This window comes from Prinia subflava, chromosome 3 (assembly GCF_021018805.1).
Source record: "Prinia subflava isolate CZ2003 ecotype Zambia chromosome 3, Cam_Psub_1.2, whole genome shotgun sequence".
Classification (NCBI taxonomy): Eukaryota; Metazoa; Chordata; class Aves; order Passeriformes; family Cisticolidae; genus Prinia; species Prinia subflava.
The window spans coordinates 52,795,565-52,817,645 of NC_086249.1; positions in this window are offsets into that span (position 1 = coordinate 52,795,565).

Here is a 22,081-nt window from a genome sequence, read left to right on the forward strand (position 1 = left end):
GGAGGTTTATTCTCTTTAAAACTGATGAGGCCATTCAATTTTGTTACCTGGATATAAATTCTGATCTCTCTACATCTCTGCAAATCTTCACCTTTGGAGACAAACAGCAAGAACAATTGTTTTGTTGTCTTTTATAAAGCTAAGTCCACCATGCACATTCAGAGAGTGTTTATCAAAGAAATTCATGTACTAAGGTGAGCTATCATGGATTAGCCATTATAAATAACATCACAGATTATAGATGTGTATTTTAATACCAGTTGCTCATTAGTAAAATGCTCCATTGCTCAAAAACATTAAGTCTGAGAAGGTTCAGCTTCCAGAGCTTTAAGAGTATATGTTATTTTAGATTAAAGACAAGAAATAAATTGACATTAATACTGCTGTGACAATAGGGGAAGGTCTGTGGGTCAGTCTGCTATGGGGCACTGTATTGCACTGCTATCCACTCTGGGTTGCACACATTGCTCCTGCACATGACCTCAGTCAAAGTATTGTCACTCTCCTTTTGCACTCAAATGAATATTATATGAGTTCATATTTATATAGAATTAATTTTTTATTGAAATCAACCCTTCCTGTTACACTAAATGTAGGCAGACACTGATGCAGGTCCTTGTCCTTCATCAAGGAGGAAACTGGGTAAAAATTCCAGGGGCCCACAATGGATAGGTAAAGACCTACTGAGCCAACTCAGACTAAAAAAGGTAGCTTTCTGGAAGTGGAAACAACTGCAGTCTGTATATATATAAACATATATTATATAATAATGTATAATACAAATATACTCATCATATATGTATATATATGTGTATAACACAAATATACACATATATAGTGTATAATACAAATGCTCCAATTAATGACTGTCAAATGGATAAAGAATTGACTCTGGAGTAACAGTTCAGAGAGTTTTATTCTCTGCCACTGGGAATTGTTGGGGTTTTTTTCCCCAAATATTAGAGCAGACAATAACAATATCTATGAATCTCTCTATATTGATATTATTGGTTTACAGTTTGTGGTAATATAATCCATATTTAATTCAAAAATTAATGAGTTGCACGTGTGCTATTACTAAAGCTTGTTATGACTTGATGTTGCTTACTTGAAAATATTTCCACAATTGTGTTGCAATCGTGTTACAATGAGAAATAGAAAAAAATTCTTTCTAGATGAGTTTTCTTAATACTCATATAGGATTTTATAGGTGATCACAATTTACCAGCAAAAAAAAAATACTTAATAAAGCACCAGGAAAAGAAATCCAGTATATTTTGTAATGTATTGAAGCAGTCTGTCTTTTTAGCAGTTTTTTGGAGGGCTACAAAAATATACTTTCAGAAAGGAACTATTTTACATATCTGAACTGGTAAAAGGAAAATTGAAAGTATTAGTATCTTCCTGAAGAGAAGAGTGTGTCAATAATCTTAAAAAGATAGGCTAAAACCAATGAAAAGCAAAACCTCACAATTAAATTTACCCTAAGGATTTATCTTTGCTAAAGTCAATTAGAGCAATATTAAAGCAGAGAAAAATATGAGACCAAGGAGAAATTACGCAGTACTGAAGTTAGATGATTAAGGCTATTATTTAAGTTTGGGGAAGCCAAAGCAAATGTGAAAACAGTATTTGAGGTCAAAAAAAAAAAAGATTAACAGTAAGAAAGGGATGGGATGAAGAAAGGGGACTAAAAGGAATGGAGGTAAAGCATGTGTGATCCAAGGGAGACATAAAGAGATAGAGTGAGAAGTTTTTAAATAAGTCTCAGTGCAGATTTATAGCTCTATTATTGTGGATGAGAATGAGAAACAAAGAGAAGGAGGACTGAAGGAGAAATTAAAATATGTAGGGGGAAAAAAGTGAAATTATGTACAACATAAGAAATAGGATTTTGCTGTTTAAACATTAACTGTTGCTTTCTTTCCTTTGTGAGTTTGTTTGGTTTTGTTGTGGTTTTGTGGCTGTTTTTAGTTTGCTTTGGGATTTTTGAGTATTTGTTTTGTTTCAGTGTTTGTGGGCTTTTCAATTTTTCTTCCCAAGAGTACTTATTTTCTTCTGTTCCCGATTTTACAAAAAAGTTTTGGAACCTGGATACTAGCTTCTCATTCAGAAAGCATCTTGTTTTTTCCTCTTGAGTAACAACAATTTTTGTTTCTCCTATCCTTATTTTTTTTTTTAATTCTTCTCACTCTTTGGGGCAGAAGCCAACACAATTTTCCCTTATTCTCTGCCAGTCTCATCAATGATGCAATTATATGCTATGAACAGGGCTCCAAAACAAGTTTTTTAGGAAAACTTGCCAGCATAGAGAACATAAACTATGCAGCTCAACAGCAATTGGGCACAAATACAATAGCTCCATACATAAATTATGGCTATTGTTTGTTTGCTTTTCACTTTCTTGGCAACAACATATTGATTAACAAACAATGACTAGCAAGAGATTACAAAAAAATTAAGGAACACAGCATAGCCTATTTTTCATCTCAAACACCATTTAAACTAATTTATACATGTTTTTATTAAAGCATAATAATTTGTAAGATTTAATATTTAGTCATTTCTAAGTATTAGGTCCAATTTACTGGTGAAGAAAAAAACCACTTTTGTGTAACATTGTTGTTATTCTTTCAATTGAACAACCCACTAGAAAGAAATGGGAAACTGTTTTCTTTGGTTTTTATTTTTGTTTGTTTGTTTGTTTTTGTTTTTCTCTCAGGTGTCTACTGTTGTCCCTGATTATAATCTTTTCAATGAATGTAGAAAATTGTATGTATTATTTATTTTCAGCTATTACTGAAATATAATTTTAATGTTCTTCCCAGTATATAGTTGTGTACCAGTATAATTTACATTTTAAAATAGTCTTTAAAATGTATGTATCATTCATCTGTTTGTGTTTTAAATGTTTGCAGACTACATCCACAATAGAATTTAAATGTAATAATATTCTCCATAGAATAGAGTTAAATTAAGTTTTTATTCTTTTCAGACTGCAGAAGTAATAGAAAAATGAAGAAAGAAACTAATGAGAATATTCTATACGTATTTAGAGATAAAAAGCATACATTCACTTCTAAAAACATGTAAAACACACTGGAACTCCTATTGGTAACTTTTTAAAAGAAAAAATAGGGTGGAAAAGACAGGCATTGATATTTAAAATTTTTAAAAAGGAAAATGTAGTATGGTGCTCTTTCAATGAGACAGCCTGGATTTACTTTCAGCAGAAATCAGTAACTTGGAAAAAGGAACTCTTCGTTTCCTGAGCCTAGCTCTGTTAGGGAACTGGGACATGGCTGGTATGTATAACATAGTCTAGGAACCTAGAAGTTTTCTCAGATTGCTTAATACAGATACAGACAAAAATATGAGATACTCCAAATCAGCTGACTATAAAAAAATAATTTATAGATAGAACAGAAGCTAGAAATACTCTGAAGAGTGAATTGACAATACATTTTTTATTTGTTCATTGCTTTGTTTAACCTTGCCTAAGGTCCAGAATCTCAGAAATTTTCTGTCTGTGTATGTAATGGCATGGATTCATCCCGTTCACCTTTGGATAGCCCAGTGATCTTTAAGTTGGGAGCCTGCATTTTTTTAAATTGTCTTTGAAATTTCCTCTACAAGTCATGAGGAGGTCTAAGCCCTTTTCACTTAAAGAATGAGCTTCCCACTGGTAGACTCTCTATTCTGGAAAGGACTAGCTAAAACTGGCCTCAAACATGCTTGTGAATGCATGTAAACAACATTTGTCTGAAAGTTAGTGACTTCAGCAACTCAAAAATACCATGAACAATTCAAAAATTTTGCCTGTAAAATAGTACCCAAAAATAATGTGAAGAAGTGACTAACAATGGCAGATGAAAGAGATAATGATTGATTAAATCATCAATGATCAAATAAGGGACATTGAATAGGCTGGCCCTAGCAACACACAGGCAAGGGAGTGGTTGTATAAATGCAATGAAATAAAGCAAACTTTGTGGGAAATTCTTATCAGAATAACCAGTAAAACACCCTACTACCTTCTAGAAGCAGAAAAGAATTAAGGCACGGAGGACAATACTCTTGCCCTTTTCAGTGAAACAGGGACACAACATATTGTGATTGGGATCAGTTCTCATCAAAGACCTGGGAAACCCTGGCTGCCCTCCCCCAGCTCATGTTGAGGTGCATGCACAGGAGGAAGATTTCCCTGCTGTAGCTGTGTGGAGGTCATTAGAGCATTTGTAGGGTACATTTTTTCTCACTTGGGATGGACACCAGAAATACTGAATACCACACCCTGAATTGGCTAACACCATGGAGAATTCTACAGCTTTGTAGAAGCAAACTTTTGACCTTCAGTTTTACAATGGAGTACACAATATTTAAAGAAACCACACTAAATTTGCAGTAGTACTCAACAAGATAGAGGTGTCCTCTGTTCTCCAAGTAAGGCATTAACCCAAGGTAATGAAGATGCCAACTAGTTTAATAGTCCTTGCAATCATCTGTTACTGGCATATCAGGTCACCTGTCATTTCTTGTAAAATTGTCCATAATAGTTGGTGGATTACTTGGTTTCTTTCTCTGCTGAGATGTGTAATTATGTTGATAACGTGAATTCTTCACTATCCATGATGGAAATGCAGGAAATTTACCATCAAACTTTGAAGAAAGTAAGGAAAATAAGGAGTTACTGAAAATAAACACAAAACAAATTGATGAAACAATCAATGTACTATTCTTTTAGGAACAGTCTTTGCTATGTGAGTACATTTTAGTTATAGGTTAATCCTGGAGTGGTTTTTTTTCTTAGGCATTTAAGAAGCACAGACAATAACTCCTAGTTTTTGTGGCTTTGATGTGGGGGTTTGAGTTTTGGGGGTGTTTGTTTGTTTGGGGTTTTTTTGTTGTGCTTTTTTGGTTTTGTTTTTGTTTTGGGGGTTTTTGGGATTTTTTTGTTTTTTCTCTGTTGGGATTGATTTTCTAATATTAATTCACAATTGATTTATTGATAAGGAACACATTATTTTCTTTATTACAACTTCCAATCACATTTAATAACAGTGAAAGGCATGGATATTTTTTTTCAATTTTAGACATATATGCAACCTATCACAGAAATTAAGGAGATAAACATGAGTTGAAGAAGCAGATGCTGAACATGAGTTTAATGAAATGGTTTCAAGTTGGTGCTCCAATGAACATATATTATTTATACAAGAAAAAACATTTTTGCCAAGGGAAATTGAGAAATGTGCCCCAGCTCAAAATGGTTAATAGAGAATATGATTTCCAATAACTTTTAAATTGCAATATCTATCTTTTTCTATGTGTGATTTTCAGTTTTCTTCTACTAGTGGATTTTCTATCTCATCTTCCTAATTATACCTGAATTCATTTCTTTGCCCATCACATTGGGCTACAAATCTGCTGCAGTAACTAAGCTCTCTTAAATTGCTACCTCCTTTAACTTTGACTTTCCGGTAAGTTACTCCTTAAGGTCACAAGTTAGAAGTATTGGAACATCTATTCCTAGGGAAGAGGAGAGAAATTAAATGGAATTTGCCAGTCAGGAGACAGTTCGTATTGTACTACAAGTCCCCAGAGGTCAGCCACAATTTTGGCCATTCCAGATTGTAAATTGTTGTGCAGTGTTCAATATGTTGAGTTTATTTCAGAAGAAAGATTGAAGAGAACATGCCTGCCAGGAGAATTCCTTCTGATTACATTATAGATGTTCAAATTCCTGTTATGCATTTTTAAAATACATTAATTTAAATATTCATATTTATGAATAGGCAATATATCTGGTCTCTTTCATTAGGAATAAAATTTTACAGGAGAAAAAATATACAATAATAATATTATATTCAGAGATTTTGTTTCAGTCCAAGTGGATTAGAGGCAATGGACAGCACTTTGAAAGAAGATATCCCGGGGGGGAAGACAGCTCTGGTATTAATTTAGTAAACACTATTTTACTATCATGATAGTCAAAGAACAGTTGACAACTGTGTCTAATTCTCTCAAAATGATTCTTTTTACAAGCAGATTTCAGGAAGAACTTTATATCAGCATTATAAAATTATGATTGACTTAGTCTGTCCACAAAAAAAATCAATTAACCTAATGTTGTTTTCAAAGCAGAATAAAATTTAAGATTAATAGATAAATAAAAACCATTTAAAGCTTGCCTTTATTGGTCATAGGTATGTTAGGAAATATTAAATTCATTGCTGCTATAGCTTTTGACACATTGTTTTCTCCTCTTCCTGTGCAGCTTTGTGAAAGAATCAAATATTCTTTGAGCTTCCCATGCTACCCAGTGATCCAGAGTCCAATTCCTCAGCAAAAACATACTGGTGCTTTCCAATTAATTTGTTCATACTGTGCTTTACTTTTCTGTGAATGGAACTATAGTTATTTCCTGTGTCTTTTACTTGAATAACAATGTATTTTCTGCAAAGCTGGGAAAATAGTTACCTATCTGTGATTTTCTTTTCCTTAGTTCCAGATTTCTTGGTTTGGTGTTTTTTTTTTAATTCCATACATATTTGGAACTTGATTTCTTTTGAATTGTCTTTTGAAAAAAAAAAAATAACTTTTTACATACTTTATTTGATCTCAGCCCTACCACAGCTTAGTAGTAAAAATTGTTCCTGATGGTTCTTCAATAACTTCCATGAAATTAATTTAACACTTGCAAAGTACTTAAAATAATTGAAATTTTCCTTACTTTTTTTCCCCTAGAGGTTGCATTTAAAAGCCATATTTGATTTCTTCTTGTGCCGTGGTTTACAGGCTCAGAATCTAAAGATGTTGCATGGCAAAATATCGACTTACCTCAGAAGCTGCCCTTTCAAGTCAGTTGACAAGAAATTTGGAAATTTAGTTTGACAAGTCTGCTACTTTGTTCATGGGAAGGCAAATGGATTTCTTTAAAGATTCTTCTTTTGATTCTTAAAATTTATTGAAAGAGTTGTGACCAGGGTCTTGGCAGTATCCATACCTAATCATTTAAATGCAAAAACAAAAAACAAGACTTCTGTGCTAAATCTCTAATTTTGAAATAAATTAATGGCTTATACTATTTTTATGTCTTCAGTAACATTACCACTTTCTTATAAAGAGAAGACTAAAAGCCCAGTCATCTATAAATGCAATTGAAAGAGTGGTGACCAATCAATGGGAATTAGTGGACTAGCACAAAATAAAAAATTAATTTTCTGCAAGGAGACTTGACTAGCAAAGAGGTCCATACTAAGTGTTCCTGACAAAAGTGTTCCTGTTCTCTATTGGTACCAGCTGTTCTGATGCATACGCTTTTACAGTAATATTTTTGGTTACCAATATACATCTAAAATTTTTGCAACAACTTAAAATATAATTTCCCTTTCTTTAGTGAATTGTCTATTTCAGAAATATATATTTTTCCCTACAATCAACCTAGTCCTCAAGAATAGACACTAAGACCTGATAATGCCTCAGTTATTATTCTAATTTCATCTTGTTAATAAGGCACATAAAACAAGTGGAAAAATCTCAACCATATTTTACACTTTTTGGTGCAGAGTACTTAACCATATACAAAGCATTTAAAATATGTAAGATACTGTTCTTTAGAGCTGCAATCTGAAATTTAGTATGACCGTTCAGAGTGAATGCAGAACTTGCTGAAACACCACCCTCCTGCCTTCTAAAACTATGTTTTGAACCATAATGGAAACATTTGACATTTTTTTACATTGTACCCGGTGGTTGTTTAGCCTGGACTAAAGGAGGTTCAGGGAGGACCTTATCACTCTCAATAACTGAAGAGGTAGTAGTAAGGTGAGGGTAGGTCTTTTCTTCCAAGTAACAAGAAATAGAACAGGAGGAAAGGGCTTCAAGTTACACCAGGGATGGTTTAGACTGGATATTAGGAAAACTTTCTTCACTGAAAGGGTGGTTAGGCATTGACGCAGGGAAGTGGTGGAACACCATTTCTGAAAGTATTTAAAAGATGTGTGAATATGGCACGTGGATGTGGTTTTGGGGGGAACTTGGCAGTGTTAGGTTAATGGCTTGCCTTGATGATCATAAGGACATTTCCCAATATGCTATAATAAGACCATCCAAGTACAGTAACCATCCCTTTTTGATTGGGATGGTAAGTCAGTTGTGTGGAAGCATGTGGAGGAAGCTGGGTATATCATTGGGAATTGGCTGTGAAGCAGGGAAATTTTTCCCACAGCTTTTTGAGACCAGATACCAGATTATTCACCTCTTTTACACAGTCCCATCTATTTACAGACACCCTTCTTATACTAAGGGCATCATTTTGTATAACTAGGTACTGTCCAGGGAAAAGAAAAAGAAACCATCAAAGATGTATACTGCTGATGTAATAACACCCTTGGCTTCCTGTGCTGGTCAGGGGCAGGAGGAGAAAGAATCCTCTAAGTCAAATTCACACAGGATTTAATCTCCGTTGTTCTTTAAAAACAATATCCAAACCAACATCAGGATTGCTCAGGTGTGGCAAAACCTCATGATGTGCCAGCAGATGGAGTGGAACAGGAGGATCATCAAGCACAAATCCCAATAGTTATTTACTAAAATGGGGGGAAAAATAACAAAACAAACAAACAAACAAACACCCCCCCAAAAAAAAAAAAAATCACAAAAAACAAAAACAGGAGCATCTCTCTATCTCTCTATCTCTCTTGCCTACCATGCTGAAGCAACCGAGAGTCACAGAAATCATTTTCATTAACTATACAGTCACATTATACAAGCATTCATTTTATGGTTCTGAAGAACCATCCCATGAAATACACCTATTCCTACATGTGAGAAAACTTTTGTTTGCCTGAATAAACATGTCTCAAGTTCCCAGTTAAATCATGGAGGATAAAATTTTGATGTGTAAGACCTTCTTTACATTAGGTGGGAAATATTCCTTAGAAATTCAGGCTATTTTAGTGGGTTAAGTACTTTAGTGCACCAGCGGTTTTACCACCCCCTCCAAGCCCAGTAGCCTTAAAACAGTATCAGTCACCCAGGGAGACATGCTGGAATCACTGAGTTGAATTATTGTAGGAGATGGGTATTATCTGCCACACCACTCTCCCCTTAGCCGTCCTATTTGGCCCATAAAAAAGCCAGGTTGTTGCTGATGCATGATGGTGGATTACCAGCTAATGAATAAAGCAGCCTCTCCCCTGGCTGCACTCATCCCAAATGCTTTAACACTGTTCAGATGTACTGAGAGAGAAGCTGCAACACAGCATGCTGTGACTGATATGGCTCATGCTTTCTTTAGCATATCCAGTACTGCAGAATCCCAGGAACAATTTGACTTTTCTTAGGAAGGACTGCAATATACTTTTACTGTCCTGACTCAGGGACTTTTGCATAGCCTTACCTCTCTGTCAAGGCCACAGAATCTAGAGAATAACATCTCTCCAGATTGTAAATTTTTCCATTACATGGATCTTACTATCATTACTGGGCTCACTGAGCAAGAAGTCAGAGAAACTCGTAGCGATAGTTTAGACATCATGAAAAACATAGATGGGTGATCAACCTCAAAAGATTATTAGTTATCATCTCAAAAGATAATACAAGGGCCCACTACAGATATTATGTCAGAAACCCTGACACATTGCCCAAAGTGGTTAAACAAACTATCTTACTTGTGTCTGAATACAAAACAAACAAACAAAAGGCAAACAAAAAACCCTTTGTTGGAATTCTGGATTATGTAACAATTTCTTCCCATATCACACAGACCTTATGGCTGTTTTATCATATGTGCAGGAAAAAAGCCTAATAAAAATTGTGGGAAAATGAAAAAAACAATTTTCCTACAAACCAGACAAGCTGCCTTTTTCTACCAAGCAGACATTCTGTATCTTTGGGGCCCATATTTGCCAATAAAACTATTGAATTTTAAGCTCTGTATATATGATGATGATGGGCCTAGTAGAACTTTTGGCAATACAGGAAGGGAATGCAATTTTCCATGGGTTGTATTCTCAATTCCTCTCTACACCAACTCAAAATTGCAACCCTTTTAAAATACTACTTTTAGCTGCATATTGGATATTGTCAGAAGCTGAAGAGGTGACAAGGCATTGCTCTAACTGTCAGACTACCTATCCTGCCATGGTGTCCAATGACACCAGCTGTAAGGATGGGAAATGCAGGTGCTGTGAAGTGGAAATTACGTACCTCCACACATGCTGAGCCAAATGCACTGGTTTGGTTGGGACATATAGTTAATTGTCTTCATAGTAACTCCTATGGTGCTGTTTTTGTTTTTCAGGATATGCTTTATCGTGAAAAGAGAGTTGATAAGATGAGGATATTTTATTTGGAGCTGAACAGTGCTTATAGAGTCAAGGTCTTTGCTTCTCGCATTGCTCTGCTAGCAGGTGGGCTGGGGTGAGAAGAAGAAGCTGGGAGGGGATGCAGCCATGTAGGCTGAGATGATGACATCTTGGGGGCAATGTTGGAGAAAGGGCAAAATGATGCATATCCACTGAGAAGTGATTGATGAGTGGTGGGAGGTGTGGGAAATATAAAGGTAAGGAGGCTTTCAGAAAGCTGTGGAAGCAGGCCCCAGAAACAGAAAGAGACGGAGAATTTGGAATTAGCTGCAATTGCAAAGTTTGACAGTAAAAAAAGTGGCAATAGTATAGCAAGAAAGGACATGAAACAAGAGTCTGAGTCTTAGGTTTGGTTATGATAGACTTTAAGGCTGCAGAAAAATATGCTTAGCAAGATAGTAGAAAGCTTTAAGCTTAATAATGAAATATTGTTCATTGTTAGTAGAAAACATACAAGCAAGTGTTGTTTGAAGCAGATGTACATGTGCTTTCAGTGACTGGCTAGAACAATTGTCTGTAAGCTTCAGCAATATGCTCTTGGCTAGAAAGTTTTTAAAATGCTTTGTAACAAGGAAATTTTCAGCTGCTGCTGGCAGATGTGACCTGTTGTGGTCTTTCAACGGTCTAAAACCCTGTTAGGAGGCTGGGCTGATGCTTCAATAAAAGCTCGAGCAACTTCTAGCAGTAGTTCTGTCCCATTTGTGCTCAAAGCTCCAACACAGGAGGAACCAAGCTGAGAGAAGGAGCAGGAGAATGTGATCCAGATGCAAGAGCCAGGATTCCCCTGGAGCCTGGACACCATGGTGGAGCAGCTCTTTCCCTGCAGCCTGTGGAGAGAACTGCACTGGAGCAGGTATTTACAATGCAGCCTGTGGAAAGGACCGTGCCAGTGCAAGTGGATATGCCCCAAAGGAACTGTCCAGGACTTCACCCAGAAGCAGTCTATTCCTCAAGGGCTTCAGCCCATGAGGAAGTTCTACACCAGAAGAGGGGTGAGAAGTAAGAGAAAAAGGAAGCAGAGAGGAGCTGCTGTGGTCTGATAGCACCATTTGTCATTCCACTTGCATCCCTAAGGGTCAGGTAGAAGTAGACAGGTGGAAATGAAGGAATAAATTTGAGCCTGGAAAAACACAGGAGTAGAAGGATGGTGGTTTAGGTTTTGGATTTGTTTATCAGTATTCAAATCTATTTTAATTTGTAATAAATTAAATTAAACTTCACCAAGTTGAGTCTGTGCTGCCTGTGACATTGATTTTCAAGTGATCTCCTTGTCTTTGTCTCTATCTAAAAGCTTTTTCATCTATTGGAAGGGCAGGAGTGAAAGACTGACTGGGAGGGCAGCTGGCAACTGCCGAGGTCAACACATCACAAACATGTATCTAGACACAACTATATGCATAATGCCTTGTCTTCTCCACCTAAAATACGAGATGCAACCATTTTGGAACTATAGGTTTATGAAGAAAAGGGCTTGGGAACGCATTCTCCAAAGGACTACTCAAAGCTGAGCCCACAAAGCTAAGTAAACTTAACTTCCATCAGTGGCTGCTGATTAGAGAACCTGAAATGCCCAGACCTCTATGTCAGTGCTTTGAGAAGGCCCCAGAAAAAAGAGAAAGTAAATGAAATGCAAGACATTTTAAAAGTAGGCAAACCAGGGATATAATTATTAAATAGGGTCATAAAAATATTAAAATAGGTATTAAATAATTATGAACTTTTATAAAATATATATAATTTTTTACAATATGAATTTCCTATCAGTTTTGTTGTAATAAATACTTTGATACCTTTTCTCAAAATAACCCCAGTCTAAGAAATATGGGAAAATCTTGTAAATTTCATCTTGTCTTGTATGTTTTTTCTTCTTGTGGTTCCACACTTCAAAAAAGTTCTATAACTTCTTCATTATTACATAAATACAATATGAATTCTATTTTTTATAATAGAATATCATGTTGTTACTGTTCTTTTGTCACACAAGTGAAGAAAAACAAAGCAATATCTTTAATATTCCTTCAAATTGGTACATAATTTTTTTGAAAAAGGAGTGTAGTTTCAAAGAAAATAACAAGTAAGGTAGGATGTGCTGAATTCTATGCAAGAAAGGATGGCAAAAATTCTCCAGGAAATTATAATGATTCAGTCACATCAATTTGCATTATTTTGAATATAGATTTTAGCTGTAACATTCCAGCTCAAATTCCAGCAAAATCTGAATCACACATCACAGATTGAATTGTCATACTTCATTTCAAAACTTCATCTCTCAAAATCCTTCTCAGCTGCCTTTCAGACATTTAGTCAGAGCAGTTTTCAGCATGACAGGTAATTCAAGTGTAGCAATAATAAGATTTATCCTTGAATAATATCCTAGAATGATAGATATTCTGAGTTGTTTCCTTCTGTAAAAATCCCTGTGAAGTCTACTGCATTTGTCCCATTGTCTCCTTACTAGGGGAAAAAAAAGAGAAAATCCCTAGTTCATTTGTTTTTCCATTGGTGCAAGCAGTGTGGCATATTTGATTTCCAGACAAAAGGAATTCTAAATTCCTGAAAGTGAGTTGCATTGTCATAAATTTTCACATCAGATTTCTTTTTATATGATGCACAATTTCCCAATTCTCCATTTTAGTTTGAGGCTATGTTTTTGAAATAACTATGAGATTTCAAGTGAAAGATTTTAGAGAACAGAAAGTTCATTTTTCTACATTCCTGTATTGCTCATTCATGTTCACTGAGATGTAATGTTATTTGTGAATTATTGCTCAAGCTTTTGACATTCTAACTTTCACAGGTTTTATAATGCAGAGCTCATACAAAATTATATTTCTCTTACCTATTATCACTTTCCTCCTTTCATGCCATATTTTAAAGATAATGAATAGCTCTACCATTCCATTTTTTATTTATTTATTATGTGTTTTGTTTTGCCATCTTATTTTGCTCTGATGTTAATTACCTCTTGATAATTAAGATTATAAAAGAAGAAATTATATTTTCTGGTATATTGAGAATTGGAAAGTGAAAGCAAAAAATACTGCTGAGGAAAAAGGAAAGAGTTGATTTCTTTATTTGTATATAGATCAGGATGAGTTCCTTCCTTCCTTCCTTCCTTCCTTCCTTCCTTCCTTCCTTCCTTCCTTCCTTCCTTCCTTCCTTCCTTCCTTCCTTCCTTCCTTCCTTCCTTCCTTCCTTCCTTCCTTCCTTCCTTCCTTCCTTCCTTCCTTCCTTCCTTCCTTCCTTCCTTCCTTCCTTCCTTCCTTCCTTCCTTCCTTCCTTCCTTCCTTCCTTCCTTCCTTCCTTCCTTCCTTCCTTCCTTCCTTCCTTCCTTCCTTCCTTCCTTCCTTCCTTCCTTCCTTCCTTCCTTCCTTCCTTCCTTCCTTCCTTCCTTCCTGCCCGCCTGCTTTCCTGCCTTCCTTCCTTCCTTCTCTCTATCTCTCTTTTTTATTCCTTTTTCTTTAAAGAGCCAACCAAGCTGAATTGCGGAGTGATTTTATAACTCCTTGGACCTTTGATAAATGTAGCCTGCGTACATAAATAATTCTGGTAAATATATGGAACTATTAAAATAATAAATGTGAGACAAATATTCTGATAAATTGAAAGATACTGCTTGTATAATGAAAAATTATGGTTTAGCCTATAAATAAAAGTATCTTGTTTGTCTCAGCTGTTTTCTCTCTGGAAACAGACCTTTATGATGGTGGTACACTACATAAATTTTACATATTTTAACACAACTGTCTCTTATAGACTGAATTATTTTCTGAAGAAATGCTGGCCTGTCTAGGTAATTTTAAAAGTGGATTAACTGAAAAAATCCTGAAATTCCATAGATCTTCCTGTTCATGAGCTCATCCATGGACTGCAAGATATTCTGGTAATATAAAAACTGTTGTCATTTAAAACATCTAATTTTTATATATTTTTATATATATATATAAATATATATATAAGGAAATTATGAAAAAAATCAGAGAAGCAATTTAAGATTTTTAATTTAGTCCAGTTTACAATTTACCTTGAATATTTTCTTTATCTACTTAACATTTCAACAGAAGAATTCCTAAAAGACAATGTGAACTAAAATATAACTGTACCTGCAACAGAGAACATGAAAAGTCATCTAAAACATATTTCTATCAAAATAATCTCAGACATTAAAAAAGCAGTGTTCACATTTTAGCAACATACCTTCTTGCATACATGCTTAATTCTTTGTAGAATATTAAGATTTAAGACACTAACCATTGCATTTGAAACTAATAACTTGAATCATGAGATAGGCTACAAAGATTTAAATTTAAAAAATAGACTCAATCTATAATCATGTGCCTCAAACGTGGTGAAAGTATTTGCATGTGTTGGCTTTTTTTATACTGATGTTCATATTTGTATATTAGAATTTAGCCCAGTATAATCCTGTTTCCTACATTTTAAATTTGTTATTTTCCAAAGCAACGATACACTGACATTGAGAAAAGGCCATGTTTGCTGAGATATTCTTCCACTTCTGCATATGTTGTCCTAGTGAAAGAAAAACAGCTAGTACTACTGATGAAGGAAGATGGAGCAAGCTGTCATTTGCTAAACATTCAGAGTAGACTGTCTTCTCCAACAGAACAGTACCCAGTTATTAATTTCCTTCCTCTCTTCCACAGATTTTCAGTACAACTTTCACTGGTTCTTTCCATTTTCAGACTTCTCTAAGGGTTTTCAATAGCATCATGCTTTGTCTTTACATACATCTGCATCCACTTACAGTGTTCATTATCTAGGTTCCTTCTGATACAGCTTAAATTGTAATTTTCCACTACTATTTTCTTGTTTTTATCTTTTGCCCTTCTGTATGACTTGTGACAATAGAAAAAGAGAAGACATGAGAAAGGAGAAACGAGAATAACCAGAGGGAATAAGTGCGTTCCAAAAGTTCATTAAGTTCAACAAGAAGAAATGCAAAGTCATGTACATGAGAACAATGCCATGTAGCAATATATGCTAGGGGCCATCCAGCTGGAAAGCAAGTGACGGAAAGGGATATGGTGATCCCGGTGGGCACAAAGTTCCCCCTGAGCCAGCACTATGCCCTTGCCAGAAGGAAGGCTAATGGTACCCTTGGCTACTTTAGAAAAATACTGCCTGCTGTTGGAAGTTGTGTGTTCCTTCTTATTTTTATTTAGCACTGGTGAGGCCATACCTGGAATATTGTATCCTCTTCTGGGCTCCTCAGCACAAAACAGATGTGCATACTGGGAAGAGTCTAACAAAGGATGACAAGGATGATTAAGGGTCTGAAACTCCTCACATATGGAGAAAGTCTGAGAGGGCTTGGTCTGTTCAGCCTAGAGCACTGAACACTCATGGAGTATCTTATGAATGTATATAAATACCTGAAGGACGGAGGCAGAGAAGATGTGTCCAGGCTCTTTTTGATGGTCCCCAGTAACAATCAGAGTCACTGGACACAAGCTGAAACACAGAGGTTCCATCTGAAAATCAGTAACCCTCTTTTTACTTTGAGGATTACTGAACAGGTTGCCCAGAGAAACTGTGAAAATTCCATCTGTGGAAACATTCAAACCCCATATGGACATTGTCCTAAGAAACTGACTCTAGGTGGCCCTACTTGAGCAGGATGGGTAATAGTCTATTCACTACTCAGTAAAATTTTGAAAACCAAAGGGTAGTTATCATATGACTGCTTACCACAAACCACAGCAGCTGAAGTGAACTCTGTGCTTAGGGAGGTATTACACTGTAAATGTTCAGGGCCTAAGAAATACCCTGCAGTGGCAACCTTGCTCTTGAATCCATTAATACAAGCTGTTGGTAAAGAGCAGGATCATTAAGCTGCAACACCTACAATGACTAATACAAATACAGTCTATTCTTTACTCCCAGTTCTATACTGTTCTTAATCTCAAGAGATCCACTATACTCCTTAAGTACTCCAGCCAATAACAATGAATTGCAGTAAAACCCAGCTTGCAGTCTGGTCCTTAAAAATAGTTAAAATAAACAACCTGATTAATCAAAATCATGTGCTATGATATTTCAGACTATTTTTCAGATCATAACTATACAAAAATATCAGGCTTAAAGGAAAAAAGAAATAAAGAAATGAAATAAAACCACATTTTATTGCTTATTTTTTTAAATTCTATCTATAAATAGGCATTGTGATAGAAAAGCAGGTAAATCTCATACTGTCTTTATTGTGAGGTACCATATATTGTACTTCACAGCTATTTCACATGTAAAAGAATGACCTGTTCAGCTCCAAGTCATTGCATTTATCAGCACTTTTTTAAAGGCCTTAAAAATTTATTCTGATAAGATAGAAACAAGTAATCTCATTAGTACTGAAAAGAGACTATAGAAATAATTACCTGTATATTCCAAACTGATACTGGGCACACTTATGCATGCACCAGTTTTGCAAAAAAAATATATATATATGTATATCTGTTAAACATAGCTATAAAATATTCTTCTAGATGTATTAATTGGCACACTTTTATTTGTTTTTTACATTATAATAATGAAGAAGGGTGCTGAGCATGAAAATAATGTTGCTTAGTCCTAAGTACTCTGTAGTCTTGGTCTTAATGACTAGCAGAATACTTGATTCCCATACAGTCTTGATTGATGCATATGACTTTTTTATTGTCTTCTTAACTTGCTTGGGTCAAGGAGTCTCTCCATCTTGCATAATCAAATAGAACATAAATGCAGTTGCAACAGAATATTGCTAGACATTTTTAGAAAAAAACACACTCCAGCTAAATAAGTATTATCTAACTGAATAAAGAAAACATGTACGTTGTCAATAACACAGTCACATTAAATTAGCAATATAATAAAAATGATACATAGAAATTCATAATGATTATCCTTCCATGGAGACAAATATTACAAAAGGGGAAAGATTTATTAGGTCACCTAGTTTCTTCAGAAAATTATCACACAAGTATTTTGTCCAGTCTCACTTTAAATGACCCAAGTGTTGCAAAATTCCTCCACTTCTACAGAATTTATTCTGTTGTTCAACAGCATAAGAGAGCACAGTTTTCTTGGAGGCTTTACCTTAATATTCACTTTTTTCACTGCTAATTTTTATCCCATTTTCTTAATTATGCCTCTAGGATCTACTTTGAGATTGTTTTCTAAATGCATGCAAAGCAAATATTTACAGACAACTTCATATCCTTATCCCTCACTATGACCTCTTCATTATCCTTATTCCAGTCAAGTTTGTACTGCATTTATTTAAACTCAAGTATTAAAACACATCCACAAAAGGGAAAAAATAATGAAAGGATGTCCATAGGAAGGTCATAGGGTAATGAAACCAAAGTACATGCTGAAAGAACTTTTAATTTCTAAAAATAAAAATCTAGCCAAATGGTCCAGAAATGTTGAATATTTTTGAGTATTGGTTGTACAAAATAAGTCACTATTTTTTTCAATATATGGAAACAATTTACATACCTTTAATTCTAGAGACCAGTCCACCTTCCTTGCTGTAGAATATTTGAACATAGCGCACCATCTGAGATGACCTACATTATCTTTCTTTGTCTATTATTACTAACATGCCCAAGGCTCCTGTGAGTTCTTTCTATCAACTACTCATGGACCAAGATACTTACAGTTTCTCATGGTATTAGGTACTTATGTGTTTGATGACAAGCCTGAGTTTAGTGACTGTAGACACAATTTGAAAATACTAAAATTAATCCAATTTCAGAATAACAAACACTGTTTAAAGCCACTGCTTTAGCAACTGTTTCTGTAGGTGTTTAAATAGATGTATAGCACAATACTAATATTAAATTCTAAAAAAAGCCTTTACTACCATGACTTTGTTATTATTTATATTTAATGATGCATTGATCAGTCCTGCATTTCATTTTCTTATCACTGTAGAACTATAACTTTTCCAGTTATTTCTGAAGAATCACTTCTGAAATACAATTTTTTAAATTATAATTGATTTAATATATTATTTTGGCCTAGAGTATTTTATAATAATTAATATATTTTTAATAGCACAACATCTGTCTTTAAGTCAACAAAACCCAATTATTTCTTTGAATTTTTAAATGCATCGGGTAATCACTAACACATACTTTTATTTATTTACTTGTTTGTTTTTGTCTCTAATAACAAAGCAGATATGCTTAATCAGATTAATTTCTGAGTATTTAAAAGATACAATAAAATAATCATTTATTGTCATGAATGTTTTACACAGGTGGTGCTGTTTAATGCATTGAGTGCACTAATTTTATATAATTATAGATTCAGCTGTCAGCCAAACAGTGAAATTGAAAAAAAAAAAAAAAAACAAAACGCTAGAAGAGATTGTTCTGTTCAAATGAACATGTCTTGGGAAACATTAAAAAACCCCAACCAACCAAAAAAACTCTCCATCAGAGTAAAGCAAATAGGAATATGAAGACAAAATGTTGCCAAAAACAAAACAAACAAGAAAATCAAACAACAAAAAACATCCCAAACTACATATAGTAGTTTCCTTATTTTATCTGAGGACTTAATCTGGCATCTGTTGAAACTCTGCATCTCTATGATGTCACATAAATAATAATTAAAAGCACCTTCTCTAAAAAAATTCATCTCTGTTTTCCTTTGCAGCATATTCCAGCTGAAGTTAATTTTCTCATCTTCATAGTCGAGCCTCTCAGTATGAATATACCAAATAAAATTTGCAATTTTATTTTACCTCTGCACAGACTTAACACACATTTTGGAAGACTAGGATGAATCTGTGCCTTCACTTTCACATTCTTTTATTGAACTATTGACTCTGTTGGATTTACCATTGGTAAATTCCCTCTATCCATGGTTCACCATGATTTTTGATCCTGTAAGTAATTTGGGATTAGACCTCTAATTTCTAACATATTTTATATTGATTGTTCTCTATTTGGTTAGTTGATATGTATACTTGATTGACATGTATCTTTCATATTTTGGAATAGTCATAGACATTTTAAAAAGTTATTGTATTGTCAATCCAGTTACATATTGATGTAGCTCAGATTTATATTTTGCTCCTAAGACCAATATTGACTGATATTATACAAGTGGCCTTATTTACTGGACATGAAACTATCAACAAAGCAATATATTGCTATATATATAAAATTAATCATTTTTGTAAATTGATATTATTGGCTCTTCAACAGCTTAAAAGTATTTTTCACTGAATATTAAAAATTTACTTTTTTTTCTTGAAAGCCATTAAATACATGATAAAAAAGCTTGACAGAAAAAAGAAGCCATTTCATCTTCATTCATAATTTGGCTATTACAGTACCAGGCGTTTTTCTTCCCTCCAATTTGTATAATAGTGATTAGATTATTCCAATGCTCTCCTCAACATCTAGCATCCAGCAGTTCTCACTTGAGTTTTCTTGCCCTGAGAATTCAGCTACTGAAATATTCTGTTGGTTGATTTGCTTGACAAATCCTTTTGGCTGAACTTTAGTATGCATAGGAAACAGCTGTTCAATTACTGACACTTACTAAAAGAGAACCTGAGTAATCCACAAATCACTACACTATTTGCCTTGAGACCTTTGCTGACAATGGTACTTGACTAAGCAGTGAAAAATCTTTCTTCCCAAGATGATGCATCTCATAAAGGAGCATATAAACCAAGAGCCTGCATCCACTTCAAACACATGAGAGGACATAAAAGATTATAGCAACATTATTTATACAACAGTCAGCCACAGGTTGCTAAATAATTTTCCCATGATCTCCTTTGAATGTTCTATTTAACTATTCATATAAATTTTCTACATGCGTGTAACATACACCATGACAAATAACAGTTTCTTGTTCACAAGATATATTTACATATGTATGTGGAAAATTAGACCACAATATCCTTTGATGCATATCCTTTGTGCTAAATCTTCTAATCATTACTCTAATTTTAATGAGACTCAACACAGAAAAAAACCCCTCATGGAAAATTCCTTAAGAGTAAAAAAGAACAGAGTCCAACTAATTTTTTTTATATTATGTGACAAACACAGTTTCACGACAATATTTTTCTTACTTATTAACTTTATCTTTATACAAAAAATAATCAAAAATTATATTTTTATATATCTTTTCAATTTCATGAGTTGCTAAGAGAATGCATGCTTCCTACATGTAATACCAATATACATAAAACTAGTGGAAAATAGCTTTATATTTTTCACCTAGCCATGATCCTAAATTATTAATCTTTGTCCACTCAAAGAAATCCTAATAATACCCCCAAAGAAAAAGGCTTTTCTTTTTCCCAAATGAATTGATTTTTCCTCCCACCTCATCCCTTATTACATTTTTATTCTTGTTGTCTTCTGTTGAGACTTCAGGCATGACCTTTCTATCCAAAAAACACACCCAAAAACGGGGAAAAAACTGTACAACTTCTGCTGGCCCCATGATAAATATTACAGCTTGTCTGTCAAGACGGAGACATGTTTACCAAAACATATGAGTTCTGAGCAGCCAATGTAATTTTTATTCAAATAATTAGCCTATTGATGAGCAGCTCTCTAGATCAGATAACCAATTTGTCCTTGTTATTCAGGATAATTCCTTCCTTTTAAGTTTCTTATTATTATGTAGTTTTACACAAAGATGCCCTTTGCTAGTATATTACAGTTTGCAGGTTTTTTGATACATGAATACCAATCTGAACAATATAAAAAATAATAGAGTTAACATTCTAACCACCCAAACCCCTTCCCCATTTACTTATGTGAAGTTTTTCTATGCACTTATTTAGCACGAGATTTTCAGCTGTTAGGATAGATATGACAATATAATCAATGTTGAAGCCTGGATCTTATTTGATTAAAAGTGCTGGCAGTGTCTTCTAACTTTTATTTTAGTGTAATGCCATACACTGTAAAGTATGACCATATCATAAATGACCTCTGCATGTCGCAATTCAAGGGAACCTCAGACCACTTCCACGGCAATTTCAGTGCTTGAATTTTTTTGCTGTTTATGAAAGATTGATGTCAAGAAATACATACTTTTCAAAGAAACAGTCAAGTCACATCTGAACACCCAATTTAAGAAGAGAAAAAAAAAAATCTCCTCCTCAGAGTCATATTTTTGAGTACAAAATACAGAAAGCTGCTAGTGATTTGTTTTACAGTTGATTATTTATTAACTTTTCCTTTTTCCCTAATCTGTCAATGTTTCAAACGACCTCTGTTTCAAACTCTCCTCTGTCCAAGAAGATTATTGTCCTTGCTCTACTTTCACTTTGTCTTGCTTTCTTCTCATTCTCTCATCTCTATTGAACATGAACAGTCTTATCTTTCAAAATTACCTAATTAATGCATGTCTATCTATACTCTGAGCTGTTACCCTAAACTTACTGCTTCTATTTCAGACATGAAGAAGGGCTTGGATGCCCCAAAAGCTTGCTGGTTTTTTTTTTTTTTCTGTCCAGTTGCCAGTCAGTCCAGTGAAAAGATACAGCCTGTAATGGCAGGGCCAGGGGCAGGTCAGGGGGGAGCTGCAGCTGGCAGCAATCCCAGGGCCTGGGGAGGTCGAGCTGCTGCCCCTGCCTGCCCCCATGGCATTTGTATATGGTGGTGGTGTTTCACAGGCTGTGGCATCCTGCTGTGGCATGAATGCTGCCATATTTTCCAAAAGAAATGCAA